The 27,044-nt window shown below is 41.4% G+C and overlaps 1 long non-coding RNA gene across 1 annotated transcript; it reads right to left on the bottom strand.

Moving 5' to 3' along the window:
- Positions 1–8,646: 8,646 nt before the first annotated feature.
- On the bottom strand, positions 8,647–26,335 carry LOC147359373 (uncharacterized). Its single transcript, XR_015140753.1, has 2 exons — positions 25,895–26,335; positions 8,647–9,067 (listed from the first exon to the last, which is right to left on the bottom strand). It is a non-coding gene; the product is annotated as an uncharacterized LOC147359373 (long non-coding RNA).
- Positions 26,336–27,044: the final 709 nt, after the last annotated feature.

Here is a 27,044-nt window from a genome sequence, read left to right on the forward strand (position 1 = left end):
TGTGTCTAATAACATTTGTAAAATTTTCACTTCTACCTCAGCCCTTTTCAGAGTTATAGTTGTTAAAATTCTTGTCCAAAAAAAAAAAAAAAGAGGGAACTTGTTTCATTTTTTTAAATAGGAAGGGAGCTGGGAAAATTTTTCTTGAGAACTGCTGGAGAAAAACAATTAGTCTAAGTTACCCACAGTCTTATGATAAGTTTCTACCACCAAAAAACAGAATAACAAATATGTGAGATGATTAAAGAAAGCAGTTGATTTTAACCCACGGTGTGGTCTCAGCAATGTTAATAGTATATATTCTGTCCTGATTATTACTGAGTTGGCAAAGGTTGATTGGCAAGTTGTTCTGATCAGATAACATTTTGTTAGGAGAGCATAGAAAAAAAAAAACTTTGACAATTCACTTCCAGGGAAAGGAAGAAAAGTATAAATTCTGTAGATATAAATATGCACCTACTTTCAGTGCCTGTGTAAGCAAGACAAATCAAATCCTTCTTGTGACAATAAATGATTCTAACTTTCATCAGCAATTAATGTACATTTTTATGTTCCTCTCATCCAAAGACAAATGGGAACTGGAATACAGTTTAACCATATAAGGGGTCAAACTGAGCTTCAAATCTACCCAGGAACTTACTTCATTCTTTTGTTATTTCAATGACTTTGTTTGGACTTAAGACTCAAGACAAAATGAAAAGTATACAAAAGACACTAAGATTATAACAGTCACCTGAAGATCTGTCACTATAAAGTCACCCTGTCTTCCAACTCAAATAACTTTATAATTCCTTTAGTAGCAAACAAACTTTCTAAATCTTACCCAATGTTTTCATAAGAACCTTATTCAAACCTAGCATGAAGCATTTTCTCAATTAGCAATTGGGGGTCTAAATTTTTAGTATTAATTCGGTAATATCAACTATATGACTTGCAGCTGCCCTGGTGGCTCAGTGGTAAAGAATCCTCCTGGCAATGCAGGAGACACAGGTTCAATCCCTGATCCGGGAAGACTCCACAGGCTGCAGAGCAACTAAGCCCATGAGCCACAACTATTGAAACTGTGCTTTAGAAACGGGGAGTTGTAACTACTGAAGCCACAAGTCCTATTGCCTGTGCTCCGCAACAAGAGAAGCCACTGCAGTGAGAAGCCTGTGCACTGCAGCTGGAGGGTAGCCTCCGCTTGCTGCAACTAGAGAAAAGCCCACACAGCAACGAAGACCAAGCACAGCCAAAAATAAATAAATAAAATTACTTTTTTTTAAATGTATGACATAAAACCACAGGGAAGTTGTTAGGTAAAGCACTGGAATAGAAGACATAATTCCTCAGAGGTAGTCTTTGATTTATAACAATAAATACATACCCTCCCTAAATGCATAAAATGAGAGCATTTTGTTGAATGGTTACTCAGTTTGCTTCTGCTTTTTCGGACATGATCCATTTGGACTTCAGTTTCTTAATCAATACAATGACATGATAACAAAATCAAATAAATTCTGAGTTGACGTCTAGTAATATTAACCTGAAAGTGAAAGTGTTACTCTCCCAGTTGTGCCCAACTCTTTGTGATCCCACAGACTGTAGCACACCACGCTCCTCTCTCCATGGCATTTCCCAGGCAAGAATACTGGAGTGGGTAGCCATTCCCTTCTCCAGGGGATCCTCCCAACCCAGGGACAGAACCTGGGTCTCCTGCACTGCAGGCAGATTCTTTACTGTCTAAGCCACAAATGAATATTAACCTAACTACACTTTAATTCATGGCCTCTATGGAGGCATGGAAAAACACAAGTTCTGAAAGATATGATACAATTTCAGAGCTGAAGAATAGAATCAGAAGTCATCTTCTGTGTGGTATATATACAATGAAGTATTACTTAGCCATAGAAAAGAAAGAAATCATGCCATTTGCAGCAACATGGACGGACCTAGAGCTTATTAGGTCAAGTAAATAAGTGAAGTCAGTCAGACAGAGAAAACAAGTATAATATGGTATCACTTTTTTGTAGAATCTAAAAATAATGATACAAATAAACTTATTTATAAACAGAAATAGACTCACAGACATAGAAAACAAACAAGGCTACCAAAGGAGACCAAGGGGATGGATAAAATAGGAGTTTGGGATTAACATGTACACACTACTATACGTAAAATAGATAACCAACAAAGACCTCCTATACAGGGAACTATACTCAATATTTTGTAATGATCTAAATGGGAAAATAATTTGAAAAAGAATATACATATAACTGATCACTGGCTATACACTTGAAACTAACACAACATTGTAAATCAGCTATACTTCAATTAAATAAAAGAAAAATCATCCTGCAATTAAAACTAAAATAAGATAAACAGGTATGACTTATCTAGTAACTCATGCTATGAGATGATTTTTATGTGGTGCTCACTTGGTTATCAGTAATACAAATAATGGAAGGAAAGCTGTCATCTCTATCTTACAAATCAGCATAAGTTTGAACTAGCTTGTGGTTTGAAAAATTCCAGAATTATTACTATCCAGGGAAAAGGATGCCCTTATTCTGAAAGTCAGTGACAGATACATAGAAAGGTAAATTTGGATTCCAATAACATTTGTGGAATACTGCTATGCTATCCATTGTGACTGGACCTTTCATGTGTTAACTCATTTAGCCTTCACAAAAACTGGTAAGAGAATATCCCGATATTACAGATGAGCTGCCTAGAATTTAACCCTCTTGTTCTCTGACCTAAAATCCCAATACACTCTATTATGTTTATTATTCAGTGAGCGGTGGGGCGGGGGCATATTTTCTAACTGCCCCATCATAAACAAACTAATGTTTATTTCTATTGGACCCTTAAATTTGACTACCACCACTATGTTTTGTCAGAGTTGATCAAATGATGGATGGGATGTGTTGAGTTCAGAAATGATCCAATATGTGACTCTGCTAACAGCATTTGCTAGAGAAACTATGCCTCAAAGTTCCTTTGACTTCATCATTGGAATCCCTAAGCAACACAAGATAAGTCTGGCCAAAAGACAGAGAACTCATCATGCTTGTAACATCTTGCCTTAATTTAAGAACACATAAGATAAATTAGACTTGCACAAATATTTGACACAACCTATGGTAGGAAGTCAAGAAACACCTGGAGTAACAGGCAAATTTGGCCTTGGAATACGGAATGAAGCAGGGCAAAGGCTAATAGAGTTTTGCCAAGAGAACGCATTGGTCATAGCAAACACCATCTTCCAACAACACAAGAGAAGACTCTACACATGGACATCACCAGATGGTCAACACTGAAATCAGACTGATTATATTCTTTGCAGCCAAAGATGGAGAAGCTCTATACAATCGGCAAAAACAAGACCGGGAGCTGACTGTGGCTCAGATCATGAGCTCCTTATTGCCAAATTCAGACTGAAATTGAAGAAAGTAGGGAAAACCACTAGACCATTCAGGTATGACCTAAATCAAATCCCTTATGTTATACAGTGGAAGTGAGAAATAGATTTAAGGGACTAGATCTGATAGAGTGCCTGATGAACTATGGACGGAGGTTCATGACATTGTACAGGAGACAGGAATCGAGACCATCCTCATGGAAAAGAAATGCAAAAAAGAAAAATGGCTGTCTGGGGAGGCCTTACAAATAGCTGTGAAAAGAAGAGAAGCGAAAAGCAAAGAAGAAAAGTAAAGATATAAGCATCTGAATGCAGAGTTCCAAAGAATAGCAAGAAGAGATAAGAAAGCCTTCCTCAGTGATCAATGGAAAGAAATAGAGGAAAACAACAGAATGGGAAAGACTAGAGATCTCTTCAAGAAAATTAGAGATACCAAGGGAACATTTCATGCAAAGATGGCCTCGATAAAGGACAGAAATGGTATGGACCTAAGAGAATCAGAAGATATTAAGAAGAGGTGGCAAGAATACACAGAAGAACTGTACAAAAAAGATTTTCACGACCAAGATAATCACGATGGTATGATCACTCACCTAGAGCCAGACATCCTGGAATGTGAAGTCAAGTGGGCCTTAGAAAGCATCACTACGAACAAAGCTAGTGGAGGTGATGGAATTCCAGTTGAGCTATTTCAAATCCTGAAAGATGATGCTGTGAAAGTGCTGCACTCAATATGCCAGAAAATTTGGAAAACTCAGCAGTGGCCACAGTATGGAAAAGGTCAGTTTTCATTCCAATCCCAAAGAAAGGCAATGCCAAAGAATGCTCAAACTACCACACAATTGCACTCATCTCACCTGCTAGTAAAGTAATGCTCAAAATTCTTCAAGCCAGGCTTCAGCACTACGTGAACCATGAACTTCCAGATGTTCAAGCTGGTTTTAGAAAAGGCAGAGGAACCAGAGATCAAATTGCCAACATCCGCTGGATCATGGAAAAAGCAAGAGAGTTCCAGAAAAACATCTATTTCTGCTTTATTGACTATGCCAAAGCCTTTGACTGTGTGGATCACAATACACTGTGGAAAATTCTGAAAGAGATGGGAATACCAGACCACCTGACCTGCCTCTTGAGAAACCTATATGCAGGTCAGGAGGCAACAGTTGGAACTGGACATGGAACAACAGACTGGTTCCAAATAGGAAAAGGAGTTCGTCAAGGCTGTATATTGTCACCCTGTTTATTTAACTTATATGCAGAGTACATCATGAGAAACGCTGGACTGGAAGAAGCCCAAGTTGGAATCACGACTGCCAGGAGAAATATCAATAACCTCAGATATGCAGATGACACCACCCTTATGGCAGAAAGTGAAGAGGAACTCAAAAGCCTCTTGATGAACGTGAAAGTGGAGAGTGAAAAAGTTGGCTTAAAGCTCAACATTCAGAAAACAAAGATTATGGCATCTGGTCCCATCACTTCATGGGAAATAGATGGGGAAACAGTGGAAACAGTGTCAGACTTTATTTTGGGGGCTCCAAAATCACTGCAGATGGTGACTGCAGCCATGAAATTAAAAGACGCTTACTCCTTGGAAGGAAAGTTATAACCAACCTAGATAGCATACTGAAAAGCAGAGACATTACTGTGCCAACAAAGGTCCGTCTAGTCAAGGCTATGGTTTTTCCAGTGGTCATGTATGGATGTGAGAGTTGGACTGTGAAGAAAGCTGAGCACTGAAGAATTGATGCTTTTGAACTGTGGTGTTGGAGAAGACTCTTGAGAGTCCCTTGGATTGCAAGGAGATCCAACTAGTCCATTCTAAAGGAGATCAGTCCTGGGTGTTCTTTGGAAGGAATGATGCTAAAGCTGAAACTCCAGTACTTTGGCCACCTCATGCGAAGAGTTGACTCATTGGAAAAGACTCTGATGCTGGGAGGGATTGGGGAAAAGGAAGAGGGGGACAACAGGAAAAGAGGAAAAGGGGACAACAGAGGATGAGATGGCTGGATGGCATCACCGACTTGATGGACATGAGTTTGCGTGAACTCCGGGAGTTGGTGATGGATGGGAGGCCTGGCATGCTGAGATTCATGGGGTCACAGAGAGTCGGACACGACTGAGAGAGTGAACTGAACTGATAGACCTCTTTTTCACAACTTTCTTGGACTTCTAGACATCAAGAACCACCAGGGCTAGCAAACCTTCTGTTTTAATATATTGGTGTTGTCTTCAAAACCCATCATTCTGGTTTATAAATCAGTCTTCTGCATTTAATTGGCACATGTTCTTCTTTTAAAGTATATGCTGATAGTTTGACTTTGATAGGCTCTCTATGGATGATTCTTCATGGGCAATAATGGTGATTAAATGTTCTGGTATTTCCATATCAAGACTCAGCAGTTCCACTCTCAGGTATTCACTCCAAGTGATAAGTGGAATCACTGAGATTAATGGAAAACTATCTAGTTGTACAACAATGAGGATTTAAAATATGATACATTGTTCAACAAATAGACTATTATATGCTAGATGACAAATGTTAAGCAATGAATAAGACATATGATTACTATGTGCATGGAGTTGGAAAGACGCCATGTTTCAGGTACTGCTGCTAAGTCACTTCAGTCGTGTCCGACTCTGTGTGACCCCGTAGACGGCAGACAACCAGGCTTCCCCGTCCCTGGGATTCTCCAGGCAAGAACGCTGGAGTGGGTTGCCATTGCCTTCTCCAATGCGTGAAAGTGAAATCGCTCAGTCGTGTCCGACTCTAGCGACCCCATGGACTGCAGCCTACCAGGCTCCTCTGTCCATGGGATTCTCTAGGCAAAAGTACTGGAGTGGGGTGCCATTGCCTTCTCCGATGTTCCAGGTACTATCGCTGTATAAAAAAATTATCCAATATTTTGTAGCCAAAACCAGAAACTGCATTTTTAATGCTTACAGATTCCATGAGTGAGGAATCTGGACAGGGCATGCAGAAATGGTTTATCTCTTCCCCTACAATGTCTGGGATCTCAGCTGGGAAAGCTGGAGGTGACTTGATAACAGGAAGGTGGAATCGCCCACAGTCTCCTTCACTGATATGTCTGGGCTACGATGAATCAAAGGCTAGGCCTGTTGACCAGAGCACTTATCTGTAGTTTCCCTGTGTGACTTGGCTTCCTCCCAGCATGGGGGCCTCAGAGTAATTGGACTTCTTCCTTGTTACCTAGGACTCCAAGCTTGAATATTCCAGCAAGTGCATCACTTCTCGTGACCAAGCCACTCAAGTCCCACTGTAATCTGTGTGTTGAAGCAGTCATGTGCATGTGCTTAGTCGCTCAGTCGTGTCCAACTGTTTGTGACCCCATGGACTGTAGCCCACCAGACTCCTCTGTCTATGGAATTCTCCAGCAAGAATACTGGAGTGGGTAGCCATTCCCTTCTTCAGGGGATCTTCCCAACCCAGGGATGAAACCCAGGTCTTCTGCATTGCAGGCAGATCCTTTACCATCCAAGCCACCAGGGACGCTCTGAAGCAGTCATAGGCCCACCCAAACTCAAGGAAAGAGGAACTAGACTCTCCTCTGGATGTGGGGAGTAGCAAGATATATTGTGGAAGAATATGTGGGATGGAAGGTACTGTCATCTTTGGAAAATCCCATTTGCTACAACATAGCAGTGATAGTAGTGTTTAGAATGCTATTACTGACTGTTACATGTATTGACATTTAATCTTCTGAACAGCCCTAGAAGGTAATATTTTCATTGTTTTCTTCGGAATAAAGATATCACTATGAAAAGAAATATTATTCACCTAAGTGACATTGGTAGTAGAAGAATCTGGATTTGTACCCAAACAGTCTGGTTCCAGGTCCCCACTTGGAATACTTGTTACCAGCCATAATAATTCTGAGAAATAATATTAAAGGCTATCTTACTTGCTGTTTCTCTTTACTTATTTCTAAAGTGATTTTAAGTCAAGATTTTTTTAAGCTTTGTCTTAAACTTCCTAAAACCACACTGAGATTTCTATAAAGAAAGTACTAGTAAGGAAAGCGGCTTTGAAGACCACTTTCAATATTTTTCAAGCCAATTCTCTTGGGATGGTTTCCTCTACTATGACTTGAAGGTACCATTTGCCCTCTTCAGCTCTCAGGGTAGCTTTGAGGATTATGGAGCACAATGAGTATGAGATAATTTACACTGAACTGGAGAGGACTGTCTGGAGGTAACAGATATTGCCATGTTCTGGAAACAAAATTCTTCTCTCCCCTCTTCCCAAAAGTCTAGGAAACCCAAGCTGGTTTACCCATTTTTTTCCATCAGTGTATCAAGAATGCATCACTATCCAAGATGCCATGCATGCAGTCTGTCCTGCCAACATTTTAAAGTGTGCAGAACAAATATAAATGGATACGTGGAGGGATATGTGGAGGGGATTCCTGGCCTCGGTCCTGTATAAATACGAATGCATTCTATTCATGATGATTTATATATAACCAAGACATCCCACACATTTCCTTATAAGAAGGATTAATTGTGGGCTATTAAAGATACACAAATGATCAAGTAGCCTGCATTGCTCTACTATAAGGGTGCAGTGAGCTCCGCAAAGTCACATTTGGCAATGTTGATTTAACACCTCATAAAAAATCCAGCTCTTTAGAAAAGCACTCTGCTCTTCAGGCTGGGAACATAGTGAGAAGAGTTTAAAATAGGTCAATTAGCTAAGTTTTTTTTTTTTTTTTTTAACTCTAAAAGCTTGTCCAGAGCATGATACGACAGACTTCAAATGTTCAAACAGAATTGTGAGCACTTTGTCAATGTAGCAAGAAGACTAGTGACTTTTCTAAGCAAACTACATTTTAGTTCCATGTTCTTGAAAAGTTCTACAGAAAAATAGGGTGATGTTTTCAATTGCTGGGTTTCCTTAAATAAAAATTTTAAATATACCTACCCTGAAAGCAGAATAGTAATTTTAGGATTAATATCTTTGTTCTATTGGCAGTAATATATTTTCAAAATAGTCTTTTATTATTATAAAGAAAACACTAAAATATCACGTATCTCCAGAGAGCCTCTGGAATACAATGTCAAGAAGTTATGTCTTCCACTTTGGGTTACATATTTTGGCAAAAAAGAAAACTGAGTGTTTCATTATATTAATAAGCAAATAAAACTTATACTGAACACAATTGGTAGTTAAAAATTTTCCCAAAATTTCCTTGAGTACATTTCCAAGGACCATATGAAAAGAATGATAGCTGAAATGTTTGTTCCATTTAATCTTTTATCTGTTTCTTTAGAAATATGAGTGATAACAAATATATCAAAGTAACACAATAGTTTACATTAGAAACCTGATTTTCTTTAAAGAATCGTATTTGTATTTCCCCAATTCTTAGAATGGATGATGAAGTCTCATCTCAGTTTCCGTAGCCATAAGAACCTAATCCTCCTGCCACAGAACATCTCTTCTGGTAACTTGGAGACCAAAGTAAAAGCAAAGATCTGGTGGGAAGGATGACGTCAAAAGGAGCCCTAGATAGTGTGGCCAGCAGAGTATGAACTCATGGAAACCGGAAGGTCATGGTTGCCTAGAGATGACTCTTTAATACCATCACAAATGCCCTCAGTGGCTTTCTCTCTCTCTCCCAACTCTTGCATATTTCTTGCCTTCTGTGAACAGAAAGAGCTCTAGTCACAATTCTATGAATCATTTACTCCATATGTTAGAGTGGTGGGTATGTTAGTGCAAGGTATGTTAATATCCCTGACTCTTAGATGCTTTGTTTTTAAAAATAAACCTAGTTCTTCCCACTGCTGACTTCCATAGCCATGCTAGGGAGCTCCAAATCCAAGCACTACTTAAGTGAGAGCATTTAAATGATGATTTGTCAAAATGCCCCATCCCCAAAATATACATTCATGTCATAGAGAGTCAAGTATTAAACATTAAAGAATCTTTATTGGAATAAAAAAAAAATCAAAGGAATAAAATTAGAATAAAGAATACTGATGGCCAAGCCATAAGGATGACCATTCCTTGGTTCCCCTAAAAACTATAGTTGTTTAGTCACTGCTGCTGCTGCTAAGTTGCTTTAGTCATATCCAACTCTGTGCAACCCCATAGACGGCAGCCGACCAGGCTCCACCATCCCTGGGATTCTCCAGGCAAGAACACTGGAGTGGGTTGCCATTTCCTTCTCCAATGCACGAAAGTGAAAAGTGAAAGTGAAGTTGCTCAGTCGTGTCAGACTCCTAGCAACCCCATGGACTGCAGCCTACCAGGCTCCTCCATCCATGGGATTTTCCCGGCAAGTGTACTGGAGTGGGGTGCCATTGTCTTCTCCTGTTTAGTCACTAAATCAGGTCAGACTCTGCAACCCCAGCCTGCCAGGCTCCTCTGTCCAAGGGATTTCCCAGACAAGAATCCTGGAGCAGGTTGCCATTTCCTTCTCCAGGGGCTCTGCCCAACCCAGGGATCTGCATCTCCTCCCTGGCAGGTGGATTCTTTACCACCAAGCCACTAGGGGAACCTTAAAAACCATAGCACATATGCTCAATTTTACTGTTCCTAATAACTTTAAAAAAAAGCAATAACAAAAAATAGTTTTAGTTTACTTAGGTTGAGTCATATAAAATTGCCAGTATATAACCATTTTAACAATCATGGTTTTAATAGCAATACCCCAAATACAAGAATATTTGAGTCAAATATGAAATTTTGAGCTAATAAACTACTCTTCCACATCCAAGTATATTAAGTTTTTAAAGTTTCTAAAATGTAGTGTTAAAAATTTTTTCAATGTTGATATATATATATATATTTCCAGTTCTAGTAAGAGCCATCGGAGAAGGCAATGGCACCCCACTCCAGTACTCTTGCCTGGAAAATCCCATGGACAGAGGAGCCTGGTAGGCTGCAGTCCATGGGTCGCTGAGAGTCAGACACGACTGAGCGGCTTCACTTTCACTTTTCACTTTCATGCACTGGAGAAGGAAATGGCAACCCACTCCAGTGTTCTTGCCTGGAGAATCCCAGGGACGGGGGAGGCTGGTGGGCTGCTGTCTATGGGGTCGCACAGAGTCGGACATGACTGAAGCGACTTAGCAGCAGCAGCAGTAAGAGCCACAGTGACAATTTTGAGTGGTCCTTTATGACAGAAATTCCCATGGTTTATGCTCCATGATATGAAATCACAGGGCAACTCTCAACTTCACATGGGTCACATAGCAAAAGCAGGTAGGCTTTCAGAACACTCAAATTCTCACTGCCAGCAGAGAAGCAGATCACACTTAGCATAATAAACATCATTGCTAAAAAAAACTCTCAACTAGTGGTAAAAGACTAAACATTGTTTATGTAATTGTTTTTGTTTTAGTGGCTACATTGTGTCTGATTCTTTTGCAATCCCATGGACTGTAATCTGCCAGGCTCCTCTGTCCATGGGATTTCTCAGGCAAGAATACTAGAGTGGGTTGCCATGCCCTTTGCCAAGGGATCTTCCCAACCCAGGGACCAAACCTATGTCTTCTGCATTGCAGGCATTCTTTACCACTGAGCCACCTGGGAAGCAATTGTTTACTGGTGCTCAGAAAGTGGTGGTGTGCTATAAACAAACTTTATTGAATTTGATTACCTGATTGCATTTCCTGTGCTGACAGCACACTGTTCTCCCAGGTGTGTGTTCACAGGACACACTCTGCAGACTTCTTGCCATACTAACTAGTGACTTGTTTCCTTCTGTCCCCTCTCTGGAACTGGAGGGTCCCTGATAGGGGAATGAACTCTTATCTACCTTTGTACTCCTAGCCTAATGCCTAACATACAGTAGATGCTCAGTAATTTTGGATAAAAATTCTCAATTATTCCCATAGAATTGGAATACAGACTGATTCCAAAAGGTTTTTGGAAATAGAATCAACAGGATTTGGCAAACCCTTGGATATGGGGAATGAGGGACAGGGAAAAGCTAACGATAAGTCAGATTTCCAGCTTGGCATAGTTCAAGAGTAGTCTGGATGCAGGGAACATAGTTTGGACAAATTAAATCTGAAATATTGGTAGGCCAGCCAGAAGAAAAGTAAATAACAAGGAGATGGAAAAATGCCTTGGAAGAGAATTCAGGATGATATAGATTTTGGCATCTTGCAGACACAAGTCACTGTTGGGTTCCTGGGTGAAAAGAAGATCAACCAGGGTAAGAACAGAGGATGGAGAGAAGAGAGGGCTCAGGACAAGAACGTAAGGCAACACCTGTGTGTGAGCCAGCTTGAGCAAGTGAAACAGACAGGAGAGGTAAAAGAAACTTACCTCGATGTCACAGCACAATGAATATAAAAGCTGTGTTGAGAAGTGAGAGCAAATATTCTGGAGAGGGCAGGTGGAATAAAAGGACCCAGAGAAGATAGAGTAACCTTACAAAAGAGGAGTGTTCAAGGGACTTGTTTCAGTAGAATAGAGCAGTAAAACACATGGCAGTGGATTAAGGAATAAGAGTGGCTGTCAGAACTCAAGCTTAAAAGCAAGGACATGTGGATATGAACAGGCTGTTGGAAAACTGGGGCCAATGGGAGGGTTCTTTTTTCCATCAGGGAGATTGGACTTGTTTGTGAGGCTGACAGGAGGAAAGCAGCAGAGGGTCATGTCTCTGATTTTTGAATGTCTAGTTCTATCCCATGCAGTAACTTACGTGATGTTTTATTGGATGGATAGTAGAGATATCTTTCAATTTGGAAGGCTTTTTCAAAAACACCCAAAGATATTTGCAAAGAAACATTCAAGTGCACATTTTCTTGATTTAACATGTCACAGGTGTTGAAAGAATGAAAATTTCGTGGACTAATTTTAGCTAATTGGTAGACTTGGTAGTTCAGCAATAGAATCAAAGACTATTAGGTAGCTCCCATTCACCAGTGAACCAAGATTAGTCCTTGGACAGCTCTCATCTATCTGAGAGCTGACTGGCAAGCTAATGCATTCCCTCTCCAAGCAGTGCTCAAGTGGAGTGCAGTAGTGAATATAAGAGCTCTGGAGCAAGCCTGCCATCTGCCCCTGGAGTAAACGGATGATGGTCTGTATGCCTCAGTTTCCCTATGGATAAAATAGGGCTACTGAGACTATTTCATACAGCTATGTGAAGATTATATAGGTTAATACAGATGGAAACGCTTAGAATACCAGACAGGCAGGAAATGCTCAATAAAAATTCACTATTCTTTTCCATGCATTCTAATGCTGTGTTGTGCTAAGTTGCTTCAGTCATGTCTAACTCTTGGTGATGCCATGGACTGTAGCCCGGCAGGCGCCTCTGTCCATGGGATTCTCCAGACAAGAATCCTGAAGTGGGTTGCCCTTTCCTCCTCCAGGAGATCTTCCCAACCCAGGATCTTATGTCTCCTGCATTGGCAGGTGGGTTCTTTACCACTAGTGCCATCTGGGAAGCTCATATATTTCAATACACACATGGAAGTTTGATTTTTATGAAGGTAGTCTCAGGTTCCACTCTCTCATGTGTGGTCACCTTAACGAGGCTGTTCAGGGACAGAAATGATGCTACTGAATTGTCATCACAGTACATGAACTTTCAATTATTTTTCCAGGAATGATAGAGGATTTTCCCTCAACACCACTCTCTCTATCCACTCTCTCTATAGTAGTCCTCCTTCTGAACTGTGGCGATTATTGGCAAATCGAGAAGCTAGGCAGTGTTAGAGATACAGCCGGTGGCTAGGGAACTGTTTTTCACCTTCAAAGCAACTTGGGCCAGATGCAAATGGAACCTTGGCTTCATTAATCCCATGTTTCCAACCGGCTCAGCTAACCAAGCCAGGCATGCAGTGCCTTGCAGATTTTGAGCTCTCTGAAAAAAGTCAACTTGTCACATCACCAAGAAAAAGTGTTAAGAACTAAAGAACTTAACCATTATTTCCATTCGCCCAAGCTAAAATTAGACCAACCAGGTCCTGACAAATCTAGTCTGGACCTAGGACTAGACTTCATCCAGGCTTTGTGCCAGTACATGGTTGGCATTCAATACCTGCCATCTGGGTTGACGTATCACTGAGGCTAAATTCCTAAGCAACCATAATAAAAAGACTAACCTGCCTAAAGATCAAAATAACAGTAAGTAGAAAGTATGTCAGTATTTTTTATGACTTTGCCCAGCCAGTTAAGAACCAGGTGTTCAAAGTTTTAACTATGACTATATATTCAGTTCAGCACAGATTTTTATATGTACTTCCCTGAAGGTAAAGTACTTAGCCTTCTAAGTCAACTTTAAGCCTCTTTCTGCTTTCACCTTAATGGATAACATCCGTCCACAAATTTGTAACATCAGTGGATGCTAGTAATGACTGGGGAGAATTCCATTCCTATTCGAAGGTTAAGACATTTTCAACTTCATTTCAGAGTGTGGCTTCATCTAAAAGTTAATCAACCTCAACCTCAGAGATTTAACAAAAACATCGCTCTGAGACCAAACTGTGTTCCACCTGAGACTCTGAGGGAAAGTGAAGAGGTTGATCTCTTGATTGGATCCAGCATGCAGAGGCAGCTACTCAACCTATTCACTGGTGTGAACCTCTACCAGCCACACGAGGAAGCAAAGTATCTCAGGCAGCCTCCCATATGGCTTGTGAAGGAATAAAGACTGTCACCCTGAATGTTTTGGTCTTCAGAATACCTGTAGCTCAATCCGTGCAGTAAATACCAAAATTAAGAGCTGGATTTCCTTAGCATTTCATTTCAGGCTCTTTGTCCTGCTTGTCCCTGAATTAAGATGATGGAGAATCATTTCTAAGGATTTCACTAAAATTCTATAGACCCAGGGTTTTAATTCTTTAAATTATTGTTTAGTTTTTGATCACACCACATGGCATTTGGAGTCTTAGTTCCCCAACCAGAGATCAAACCCACATCCCCTACATTGGAAGAGGATTCTTAACCAATGAATCACCAGGGAAGTCCCAGACTCAAGTCTCTTAACCAATCAAGTCCTTCTTTATTTGTCCCCATCTATAAAATACCTTATTGACAGCACTTGGAGGGATAGGTTATAATTAAATAAAAGAACGTATTTCTCTCTTGGATCTTAGGTAGAAAATAATTACACGTGTGTGTGTGTGCATTCTCATTTTTAGAACATGAGTGAGAAAGCAGAGGATGAAATGGTTAGATAGCATCACCAATACAATGGACATGAATTTGAGCAAACTCTGGGAGATAGTGAAGGACAGGGAATCCTGGTGTGCTGCAATCCATGGGGTCACAAAGAGTGGGACATGACTGAACACATTTTTAGAACGTGAATGCAAAAGCATTGCGTAGCCTCGTCAAAATACTTCAGGTGTTTAACAAACTTGGAATCAACTAGCTACTACTAAGCAGTGAGATGTTAGGGATAATAAGCACCTTCCTCTTGAGCTGTAGAAACACATGGAATGTAGCTATCAATCACAGATCTGAATGATATTCAGCTAAACTATCTGATGGGGATACTGAATTTTATCTTGAGTTTATATTCTCAAGTAGGTATGTTTTGATTGGAAAAAATGATCTGAAACTTAGAAAGACATTTCCCAAAAAAGAGTTCAGGCTTAATTTTCCAACAAATTTGTGCTATCCTTTACAGTTTCTTTTGGGCTTCCTAGTGGTAAAGAACCCACCTTCCAAAGCAGGAGACACCCAGGATCCATCCCTGGGTCAGGAAGATTCCCTGGAGGAGGGCATGGCAACCCACTCCAGTATTCTTGCCTGGAGAATCCCAGAGACAGAGGAGGCTGGTGGGCTACAGTCCATGGGGTCCCAAAAGGTGAGACATGACTGAAGCAACTTAGCACAGTTTCTTTTATTTAGAAAATCATCTTCTTTTTCTTTGTTTTTATCCTAATGCCTAACAAATACTTTCCCATCCTTGCTGATTTTGCCCAATTTTATACCTTTATAGTCCCCGGCCCCACTCATTCTTCAAGCACTGCTTACCTGCTGTGTGCCAGGCCTTGTGCTGGAGCTGGGAAAAGAAATACTCCCTGCCATGGTCTCTGCCTTCACAAAACTCATTTCCTTCCTCTCAGACAATGTGTTACCCCCATTATTTATAACCTGGGTTACTCTGCTGACTTTCTTTATGTCTTTGGAAGCTCCCATGGCCTCTCCATTGGGTATCTGTTTCGGAACTTCTTTCTCCCTGCCAAAAATTCTTTGACCCTCACACAATTTTAGGGCAGGGATCCTGTGTTGTATTCTATCACATCTTCCTCTTGTAAGAGCCACTTCTCTCCAAAGTGTGAGCTTCAAGCAATGGCTTATTTTACTAGTCCTTTGCATTTCTCGGTCATCTTACAAAGGCCAACCTTCTGCGTACTTTCTAGAATACTCGAGCTTTAATTCTGCACACTCACGCTTTGTCTGCATGTCTCTTCATAAAACTTTTGCTCTTCTCCCCCACTCCCCATGCCCTCTGCAATCCTTTCAACTTCACTGCTTCTGGATATAAGAAATTGATCCAAGAAAAACTACCCATCTCAAAGTTTAAGTTATCTATTCACATCATAAAATACAAGATTCAGAGGGGAAAAAAAATGATTACAGCTTCAAAGGTTTTCAAAGAATATTTCACAAAAATTACCAACTTGAGAATTCTCAAGCCTGAAAGCCTAGTTAGTTCATACATTTAATATCATAAGCCTGCATCCGATCAACCAAAAACAAATCACGCTGCAGAGAAACTTTTGGAACTTTCAGTGCTTTCACTATTTGAGTGACTGGGCTCCAAGGCTAAGAGGCATTAGCCCTGATTCAGGCCCTGATTCAGGGCCAAGCGGCATCACTACCAAGTCAAGGCATATACACCTTCTCTTCTAGGAGCTCTCCCATTAGCCCTACACTGGGAGCACCTGAATCAGATCCAAGTTACTCTGAGTTCCAAAGGTACCCTGTAGAGTCTCTCTCAATCTCTATCCTTCAGGAATATAAGGTATCATTTGGTGCTTCCTGCTAAACTAGCAATCCTCTCCTTCTCCATCATTCCCTCCGTCCCACCATGCCCTTGAATCCTAACCCCTCCTACCTCTTCACTTCCAAGCCTTCTTGGAGATAGTGAATTTGACTAACACCAGCTAATACCTACTGAAACCAAGGAATTCAAACTATATACAGGACAGCATTGCAAGTGTACTAAACTCATTGTATGAACTGATTATCAGTTCAAAATGTTAACACTGGAAGATGTATTTAAGTGTGTTTATCTAAAATGTACACATATATTGATGATCTCCACATAATCCCCACTGTTTCTGCATCATTTATGGGAGCCACAAAAGGTATACCTACTCCATACCATTCATTCTTCATCCTGACCGTCTGAACTCACTAGTAACCATCTGAGCCAAAATGCCAAAATTCCACATAAAGCCCTTACTGAAAGACCCTATTTAAGGCCACACAAATTACACCAAAAGTTTGCTAGATCAGTAAATTCAACATAATTCAGTAAATTTCAGCATAACACTAAGCCCACAGTATACCTGTAGTACATATTTTTAATTATAAAACCTCCAGATTTGTACAAAGAATTAAGTGGCTCCACTAAGTAAAAATTAGACATTTAGGAGTTTGATAGGTGATTTTTCTTAAGGAAACCAGGACCCACTGAAACTGGCATTTCATTAATAATAATTAAACCGCTATTTTCAGGATTTTCCAATGATTGTATGACTAGAAAACAAAGAGCATATAACCAATAAATGCTTGGGCATTTAATAGTTGTTGGACTTTAACTTTCCTTAAAAATTCTCTAATTGTTAATACCATTATGAAATTTATTACTAGTAGTAGAAACGACCCCCATAAATTACTTGAGGCTTGGCTAATTGAAATATATGATAGGGGTATCATATCTGTAACATACTTGGTTCAAGAAAAGTAGCTGTGTTTCGTATCAAACTGGATTTGGCAGTGCACATAGGGTTTACAAATCTCTGGTGTCAGACTTGAGCTAAAGCACCATTTGTTTTGGGAAGATTTGAAGAACATGAGTGAGTAGCAAAGAGTGGGTCCAGATGTTCTGCTTAAACCCAGGTGTGGCTCAGTTGGCCTGTTTTGTGATGAGGGATTTTTCCAGAGCACAGGAAGCAGCACCTGTATGAGATTACACACAGATTTAAACTCTACCAAGTTGACTGCCTTCTGTCTGGTCTCTTCCTAATTGCAGTGACTTAGATCTCAGGTGGAACTGGCCAAAGGTACAGACTGTTTGCTACTGCTTGATTAAAAAATTGAAAAAGAACTCAGTGCAGTTTGATCTTAAATAAGGAAGATCAACTACCAATATAATGAAATCAAAGTTGAGAGCACAGAAAAGATTAAAGCTCACCAAATGAATAATTAACCCAGACCTTTTTTATTGCTATTCTCTCCTTTCACTCAAAAAAAAAAAAAAAGAAGCATATCTCCTATACAAGCTCAATACCAAAATCAGAGTAATACTGAAAAAAATGGATTGCTAAGCATCCATGATACTGTGTTGGTATTCAACAGGTTTGGCTGTAAATTGGTTTGGTGTGTGTAGATGGCTTTTGGCTGCCTTATTAAAGGAAAATTCTTCTAGTAAAAATACACAGCACCATTTTTTATATAGTAAACAGATGTAGCCTTTCACTGTAAAGTATTTTTGATTCAGTAGATGTCAAATATTACTTTAACAGACAATTCCTGTCTATAAAGAATACTTAACATTTGTAAGATAAAATAATGACTCAAAAGTTTTAAAGTTTTTTTAGCTCAGCTAATGAGACACCATTAAAACAAATAGCTTTGAAAATCTAGTCTTAGCATTTTAAGGATGATCTCTATGCAATAAGATTTCTCTGGTGTATGATTTGGCATGATAACAACTTTGCAGTTAAATGTGTTTATCTGACCAAATCTGCCCTCCCATTAGTCTGTCGTGCTCTCATAAACTGCTGATTCCTTTTAGTTACTACAGGCTGGAAGCGCCAAATGACAGAAGGCACAGTGCAGACGACCAAACCAAGACAGCTATTTCTGAAGCCAAAAGTATGTGCCAAGAACTGCAACGGAAATAGTCTTTTTTCATTATGGAACATCTAACTATTAGATGTTTTTTGATCAAGTACAAGTCTATGTATATCTTTCATAAAGAAATCCTAACTCAAAGTTATTTGCTTCATACTAAAAGTATCACTCAAAAATGAATAAATAAATAAATAAATAATAAAAATATTTCACTCAAGTGGTATGACACAAACCTGGGTGGTTTCAAGGACCCCAAAGCATCTTTGTAGCATGGCCCCTAAAATGGAAACACTCCATAAGTTCTTGTGTCCCTCTAACAGCAATTGCTCTGCCTATGTCTGCATCCCACTCAACTGATACAGCGAGTCACATGGTGTTTTATCTTCCCAATCTCCAAAGTGATCAGCTTCCATGACAAGCAGAGACCTGTCTGCAGCTGGTAATTAGCAGTCCCAGGTCTCAAACCCAATGAAAATAAAAATATCTTTCCTGATATCTGACCAGGCAAATTCTTTAATCACTCCACATCTTAAAAATTAAAAGTGAAATATTTTTAAACATTTGCTACATCATTACAATTGTTGAATATAATATTTTCTCAAGGCAGCTTATTTAGAGAGCATGATTACAATGGATTCAATGATGGTCTCCCCAAAAGATAGGTTCATGTGCTAATACCTGAAAGATACTTTGCAGAACTTTGAGATGAGATTAGGGGTTCCCTCATAGCTCAGTTGGTAAAGAATCCACCTGCAATGCAGGAGACCCCAGTTCGATTCCTGGGTTGGGAAGATCTGGTAGAGAAGATATATTCTGGATTATCTTGGATTTAGTGCAAGTGGGCATTAAATCTGAAATGAAGCAGGACCCTATAGTCCTTGCCCCCTGCCACATCCTCTGCCTGCCTTTTGTCTATTAAAAAAAAAAAAAAAAAACTGTAGGCAAAGAGTAGGTTTAATCAGAGAAATGGGAAATGCAGAAACAAAGGAAAACAGTCAAAGGAGACCAAATAATAATGATGTAGTCATTAAGCATAGTCAAAGACCTTTAGTTCTTTCTCAAGGGCTATAGATATTGTTCTAAGACACATCCTATGAGCTGTCTTAGTAAACACCAGGTGGAAGAATTTAACTACATGATGACCAGATTGTACCCATGACATAAGATGCACAATGCTAAGAATTAGCCTCAAACAAATGGCAACAAATGGACCCTGGAACTGAAGATTAACTGTACCTAAAGCAACCAAGATGACGCTGGTCAGACCACCAATGACCAATTTGAATGAAGATGACTGTCAGAGCTGACTGTGCTGTTTCTGCATGAGCTGCCCCCACCACCAACACCTTCACTTCCGTCTATAAAAGCTCTTGTCACCACCGATTGCCAGTGCAGGGTTGGGGGCAGTCAGCCTTTAGACGGATGTCTGCCTCCCCTACCCCCACCCTCCACCTATTGCCAGCATCTGAAATAAAGCAATTTTCCTTTCCACCAACCTGGGCTGTTTACTGGCTTTTGAGCGGCGAGCAGCCAAATCCCACTACATACCTTTTGGTAACAAACCCAATGACAAGTGGAGACAGAAGAAGAAAAGGCACAGACCCAGAGAGGAGAAGTTCCTGTGAAAACAAACGCAAAAACTGGCATGATGTAGGCTCAAGCCAAAGAATGCCTGGAGCCACTGGAAGCTGGAAGAAGCCAGAACAATTCTCTCTAGGGTCCTTTGATTTCTGTTTTCTGGCCTCCATAACAGTGAGAGAGTAAATTTCTATTATCAGTCACCCAGCTTGTGGCAATTTGTTACAGCAGCCACAGGAAACCAAGATGATGATAATATAGTATGTTAGAGTTTTAAAATGTGAACTAAATTAAATGTTTTGAGTATTTGAGTTTTCTCAACCAGGAAGATGTTTAGGCTTCCTTTGGAAAACCCAAAACCTTTGGGTTTTAGATGAACCCCAAGGTGAACAGATGCTTCTCTCACTGTGCCGGGAAGATCGACTCCCACGGAGGGAGCAAGGACTTGTGAAAACTCTGGAGTCAAGGAACAACCTGGAGCCCGAAGTCCCAAAGCTTTACTAGGGAGATGTGGGAGAATGTGAGGTGGTGAGCAGGGCTGATCCATCTCCAGCCCTGGAAAACTACGCAAAACTGAGTCTGACTATGATGGGCTAGTAGCCTCATATTTGGTTACACACACAGATGGCACACTCTCATAAAGTGTAAAACACCATTAAATTATAAGTCTTGCTCCTAATCACAAGGTAGCTGTGACTGGAGGGCACAGAGTCACTGACTAGAGGTAAACTGCCCTGGAGAGTTCTTTGCTAGTCTCTTTGAACATTCAAGGAGCTCATGACACACAGGAGTGATGTTTAGTGACCATTCCCAACATGGCACCAAGAAAAGCAAGAACAAAACAGAGGTGTTTTGCAGGAAATAAAATTAGCTATATTCTTTAACACATCCATGAAGCTGTGAGGATCAAGACATCCTGCCACTTTTCAACAATAATTTTTGCAGGTTGTCTTTTTGTTAAATCATTTATTTTTTGACTGTGCTGGGTCTTTGTTGCTGCACACGAGCTTCCTCTAGTGGCAAGCAGGAGCTACTCTAGTTGCTGTGTGCAAGCTTCTCTCTGCAGTGGCTTCTCTAGTTGCAGAGCACACCCTCTAGGCTCATGGGCTTTGGTAGTTGCAACTCAATCATTCAAGAGCTGTGGCACATGGGCTTAGTTGCCTGCAGCATGTGGAGTTTGCGGACCAGGGGTCAAACCTGTGTCCCTGCATTGGCAGGTGGATTCTTAACCACTGCACCACCAGGGTGGTCCAGGTTATCTTCTTTGAAGCTCCCTTACGATATATTATGGGCTTCCCTGGTATTTCAGCTGGTAAAGAATCTGCCTGCAATGCAGGAGACTCCAGTTCGATTCCTGTGTTGGGAAGATCTGCTGTAGAAGGGATTGGCTACCCACTCCAGTATTCTGGCCTGGAGAATTCCATGGACTGTATAGTCCATGGGGTCACAGAGTCAGACACAACTGAGCAACTTTCAGTTTCTTATGATCTATTAACACTTCTGCTCAATAGCAACACTGCAGGCTTTCGTGAAAATCAGACAATTGTGGGATCAACTTGTGGGAAGCCCAGGTTCTTTTCTGCCCCTGTGCCAACCTTGGTATCTTTCCCACTGTGGGGTTGAATGAGGGCTCACTCCAGGCCACGTGGTCACAGTACCCAGTCTTATTCAACCTCTATCAGATCACAAGATGGGGAAGGGGAACTCCTGCAACTGAAGGAGTTAAGGGAACCTGATATAAGACCCTCCATCGCAACGCTCATCTCCCCAAAATAAGCCATCCACCTCTGCTGGCACGATCTTGTGGCCCTGCAGAACCGCACCCTGGTCCCCACCCTTCATGAAAACTCACACTATCTCCTCCCCTCCTTCTAATTACCTTCCTACACAAGTGGAGCACACATTCCTCCTCATTACCGACCCAGCTAACTTCTCCAAGACCAGCTCAAGTTCTGCTCAAACTTCAACCTTCCACCCTGTCCAAAAGCACTCACTTCATGACAGGAAGCATCTTACACCCCCACCTCCATCCTTCTCCCAAAGAGGAGAGTGAGATTGGACATAAGCAGAGACTGGAATAAATTGGTTCCCATGTTTAAGGAATAGAGTTTCTAGAACAGGGATATAATAAGACCCTATGGCAGTACACAGTACCTTTTTTCACCTATTGCCTTTTTCAGTCTTTCCCTTAGGTTTATCTTTGTCCTCATCTGCATATACTTAGACTGTACCGAATAGTAGTTACACCCCCAGGTTCTGAATATTGATCTCTTGAGCCCTAACCAAGGGCAAGTTCCTAGCTTTCTTCACTTGAATCATTGAAAAAATGATACTTCCAAGGGGAGTTTTATGAAGACTAAATGAGAAACCTCTCTGAGGCTTAGTAGTAACACAATGCCTGGCATAAGGTAAGACCTCAATAAATATTAGCTATTAGTATAGGATCTAAAGTGCTGAATTAGGGTAAAAGCTAAATAGGTCATTCAGCATGCCTTTAGAGTAGACCTTGGGTTTCAGATTTAAAAACAAAACCAAACCAAAAAAATCAGTGTTTGCGATTCACCCAGAGTCTGTCTCAGCTATTTTAGCTAGAATTTGAACAAAAGAGTTTGGAACCAAAGCCTTATGACAGTCAACAGCTTTTAGCCTGGAATGCACCCCCACCCCCTTCCTTGGGAATCTATAGTAACAGGACACAGCTGATAAAAAGACTACAGGTTCTAACCATTTCTTTTTCTTTGTCCACCCTCCTCCCCAAGCCTTTTTCCTCTCTCCCTCTCCAACTCCCTATCTCTATTGTCTTTCTCTTTATCTCTGTTTCTTCCTCAGATAAGACTGACTATAGAGATGGCATGGGTGCGTGTTAAGTCACTTCTGTGTGTCCGACTCTTTGCAACCCCATGGACTGTAGCCCACCAGGCTCCTCCATCCATGGGGAATTCTCCAGGCAAGAATACTGGAGTGGATTGTCATGTCCTTCTCCAGGGGATCTTCCTGACCCAGGCATCGAACCCACATTTCTTATACCTCCTGCATTGAGAGGTGGGTTCTTTACCACTAGCACCACCTGGGAAGCCCACTGGGCTATAAAATCCTTGGGAGCAGGACTCGAGTCTTAACAAGTCAGCTAAAGCCCCCCTAGACCCCAGCACTGTACTGAGTGCCGAGCAGCAGTACAATAAATACTTGGTTCAATTTCTTATTCTTAGTAAAGGATATTTGTTTTCTTTATACAATAACCCTTATAAAAGGAGAGCAAAGGAAGTCAGGACATCTCTAAAATAGAGAGGCAAATGTATATGAAACCACAACCCAAGTTTTGTAGGAAGTTCTAATGCCAAACCTTCAGGACGTGAAAAAATATACTACTGCCTAGCTGTGAAATGTGTAAAAGTCTTTCATCTGATAAAGTGTAATATCCAAATTAATAACGATGTGTTTGTCAAGTTGTTGGCAAACAATCCTCTCCATAATGCTGGTTACATATTTAAAATCCCCATGTGTGCTAAGTCACTTCAGTTGTGTCCAACTCTGCAAGCCCATGGACTGTAGCACAGCAGGCTTCTCTGTCCATGGGATTCACCAGGCAAGAATACTGGAGTGGGTTGCCACGCCCTTCTCCAGATCATCTTCCTGACCCAGGGATCAAACCCGAGTCTCCTATATCTCCTGCCTTGGCAGGTGGGTTCTTTACCACTAGCGCCACTTAATGAGGCATATTATATGCCTTATTTCTCCATCTTTCAGAATCAACTGAAGTACAGAAAAAAAATTCCAATATAAATTCTTTTTCATAACAGACACAACAGCAGGTTTAGCTGATGCCACTTCCACAACTGACACAGTGAAATTCAGTCCTCATCCTTAACCAAGTAGTTAAACCTCAGGCTGAACACATCATCTGATGAGAAATTCAGTTTTCTCTGAAGTCCCCCAAATATAATCAGATTGTACGGATAGGGTGAAATAAGAGTTTCTTCTCTTAGCACTTTCATTTTCTTTTGGTCTTTTTTCTGATCATACCAATAATAAAATTCAAAAGTGTTTGAACATTTGAAAGTCAATGACAGAACTGAAGCAGGAGAGAAGCCTTGCAGACAACCATGAGCAGGGTCTGTTACTGTGTGTTTATAAGCATTGTCAAGCTCCCATTGTTTCTAAGGGAAAATGGTGATGCAAAAATTATGTCCCTGCTCTAGGGGAATGAAAATCACATAAACTGTCTCCTGTAAATCATATTTTGCTCGTCTAAGTAGATCAGACGAGAGAGCAGGAGAGGGGCTCTCCATGGCAAGGAGCTTTGATCATTTTGATCAAACACAGACCACCGATCAGCCTTCCAAGTGCCACCATGCATCATACACATTCTCAATATTGTGTCATAATAGCTACCAGTCATTGTAGTTGAGATTAAAAAAAAAAGGATTGTAATTAAACATATGATTGGATCCAGACATTTTAATCATGCCCTCTATCTATTTTGCAAAGCAAGACTGTTGTCTTTTCAGCAGTCCCCAGGAATCGCCCAAGGATGACAATTTGCATGCTAACTGAATTCATGTACCGTGCGGATTGCACCAGGACATCTGTTGCTCATTGTTTGGGTCCCTCTGCTTTTCAGACTCAAATATGAAAATGCAGAAAGTAAAAGGCAAATTATGGAGCCCCGGGCAAGAGTACAGACCAATTGTTTGATTTTTCCTTCCCTCCTGCCATCCTTCTAGAGGAGACTATTACAGAAACTAAAACCATCCCCCACTTCACCATCCTCCTGGCCTTACAATAAAATCAATGCCCATGAAACGATGTTGTCTCCCAGCTGCTTCTTGTCTTAGTCTTACTCAAACTGGCCAGAAAGGAAACCCAGTCCCAAATCCAAACACAAGATGCCAAGAACCGGAAAGTGCTGTCCTGACTTGGGAATGAGGACAGAAGACAAGGTTTGAAATGTCCTCTGTTGCTTAGAGAAATTGATCAGCTGGCTTGGCAAACAGTCTCCCCAACCCAGTGAAGATGGGAAGGGGAAGGACTGACAGGTGAATGGGATGAACTGTGTCAAGTAAACACTTAAGGGATCATTAAAGACATGGCTTCTTCAAAGGGCCTGTGTTAACAAAGCTTGCAGAGGACAACTCACTCAGGAATTCCTTCACCTCCCCTCACTGTATTCAGGGCAAAGGCTGAGACAGAACTGAGATTCAGGAAGTATTTCTTATCAGCTATCACTTTTCTCCAATCTCAAAATAGTTGTCTTTTGGAAATCAAGAACCTACAGTTCAGGGCTTTCCTGGTGGCTTAGTGGTAAAGAATCCGCCTGCAAATGCAGGCGACATGGGTTCAATCCCTGGTCCGGGAGGATCCCACCGTGAGGGCAATTGAGCCAGAGCGCCGCAACCACAAGCACACATGCTACGACTTCTGAAGCCCGAATGCTCTCGAGCCTGTGTTTTGCAACAGTGAGAAGCCTGGGCACCTGCAACTAGAGAGTAGTCTCTGCTCCCTGAAACTAGAGAAAAGCCTGAGTAGCAATGAAGACCCAGTGCAGCCAAAATAAATTATTTAAAGAGAGAGAGAGAGAAAAGAACCAAGAGTTCAGAGAGATTAAAGAATTTGCTAAGGTCACCCAATTGGGAAGTCACAGACCAGGGTTGATTCAAATCCAGGTCTTTTCTCTCTGAGCTCCTGACATTTTCCCTCATGCACATGCTTCCCCATTTCTGGGGCCGCATTCACCAAACCCTTGCTCCATTCTCCATGCAGCTCAAAATGTACAACTTGGACAAAACCTGTCCCTTTTTTCTTTGGGGGAGGTTCTTAGCTTTTGCCTCAACAGAAGGCAGGCGAAATACTTGTTTCATTGTTTAAATCAGTCCAAGTGGAGAACTTACCTTTCCCAGTAACTTCGGGTTGCCCAGAGGCCAGAATGGAACGTTTTGACCACAGAAGCAGCCGTGTGGGCCAGAATCACCGAAAAAACACAAGAAACTACTGTCCTCTGTCACTCTACTGCTCCACCACTCAGCTCCCCATTTAAATCCAAGTTTAAGTACTAGTTTGTGAGCATGGACACGTATATTGATTTGCTCTGCAGCCGTAAACGGAGAAGGCAATGGCACCCCACTCCAGTACTCTTGCCTGGAAAATCCCATGGACAGAGGAGCCTGGTAGGCTGCAGTCCATGGGGTCGCTAAGAGTCGAGCACGACTGAGCGACTTCACTTTCACTTTTCACTTTCGTGCATTGGAGAAGGAAATGGCAACCCACTCCAGTGTTCTTGCCTGGAGAATCCCAGGGACGGGGGAGCCTGGCGGGCTGCTGTCTCGGGTCGCACAGAGTTGGACATGACTGAAGCGACTTAGCAGCAGCAGCCGTAAAGCAACCCCATGAGATAAGTGGCAACACCTGAGCCTAGTAAGCATGGCTCAGGGAGAGGAGAAGGATTGATGGAGACTGCTCAGCTGTTGGTAACGAGACGAGATTCCACTTGATCTTAACTATAGGCCATTCCCCACCCCCACGACCTGTCCCATTGTTCTGCTGCTGCTGCTGCTAAGTCGCTTCAGTCATGTCCAACTCTGTGCGACCCCATAGACAGCAGCCCACCAGGATCCGCCGTCCCCGGGATTCTCCAGGCAAGAACACTGGAGTGGGTTGCCATTTCCTTCTCCAATGCATGAAAGTGAAAAGTGAAAGTGAAGTCGCTCAGTTCTGTCCGACTCTGAGCGACCCCATGGACTGTAGCCCACCAGGCTCCTCGGTCCATGGGATTTTCCAGGCAGAAGTACTGGAGGGGGGTGCCATTGCCTTCTCCAGTCCCATTGTCCTAGTGCCTAATTTTTCTTATCCTTCCCATCAAAACCCCACCTTTCATCCTATAGACTTAGCCCAGAGCCCTCATCAACTTACCATCCTCTCTTCCAACACCTAAGCTGATGTTGTTCAGTCGCTAAGTCATGTCCAACTCTTTTGTAACCCCACAGACTAGAGCCCAGCAGGCTCCTCTGTCCATGGAATTCTCCAGGCAAGAATACTGGAGTG

The sequence above is a fragment of the Bos grunniens genome, chromosome 14 (genome assembly GCF_055505025.1).
Source record: "Bos grunniens cultivar Pamir isolate PY7600 chromosome 14, Bosgru_T2T1.0, whole genome shotgun sequence".
Classification (NCBI taxonomy): domain Eukaryota; kingdom Metazoa; phylum Chordata; class Mammalia; order Artiodactyla; family Bovidae; genus Bos; species Bos grunniens.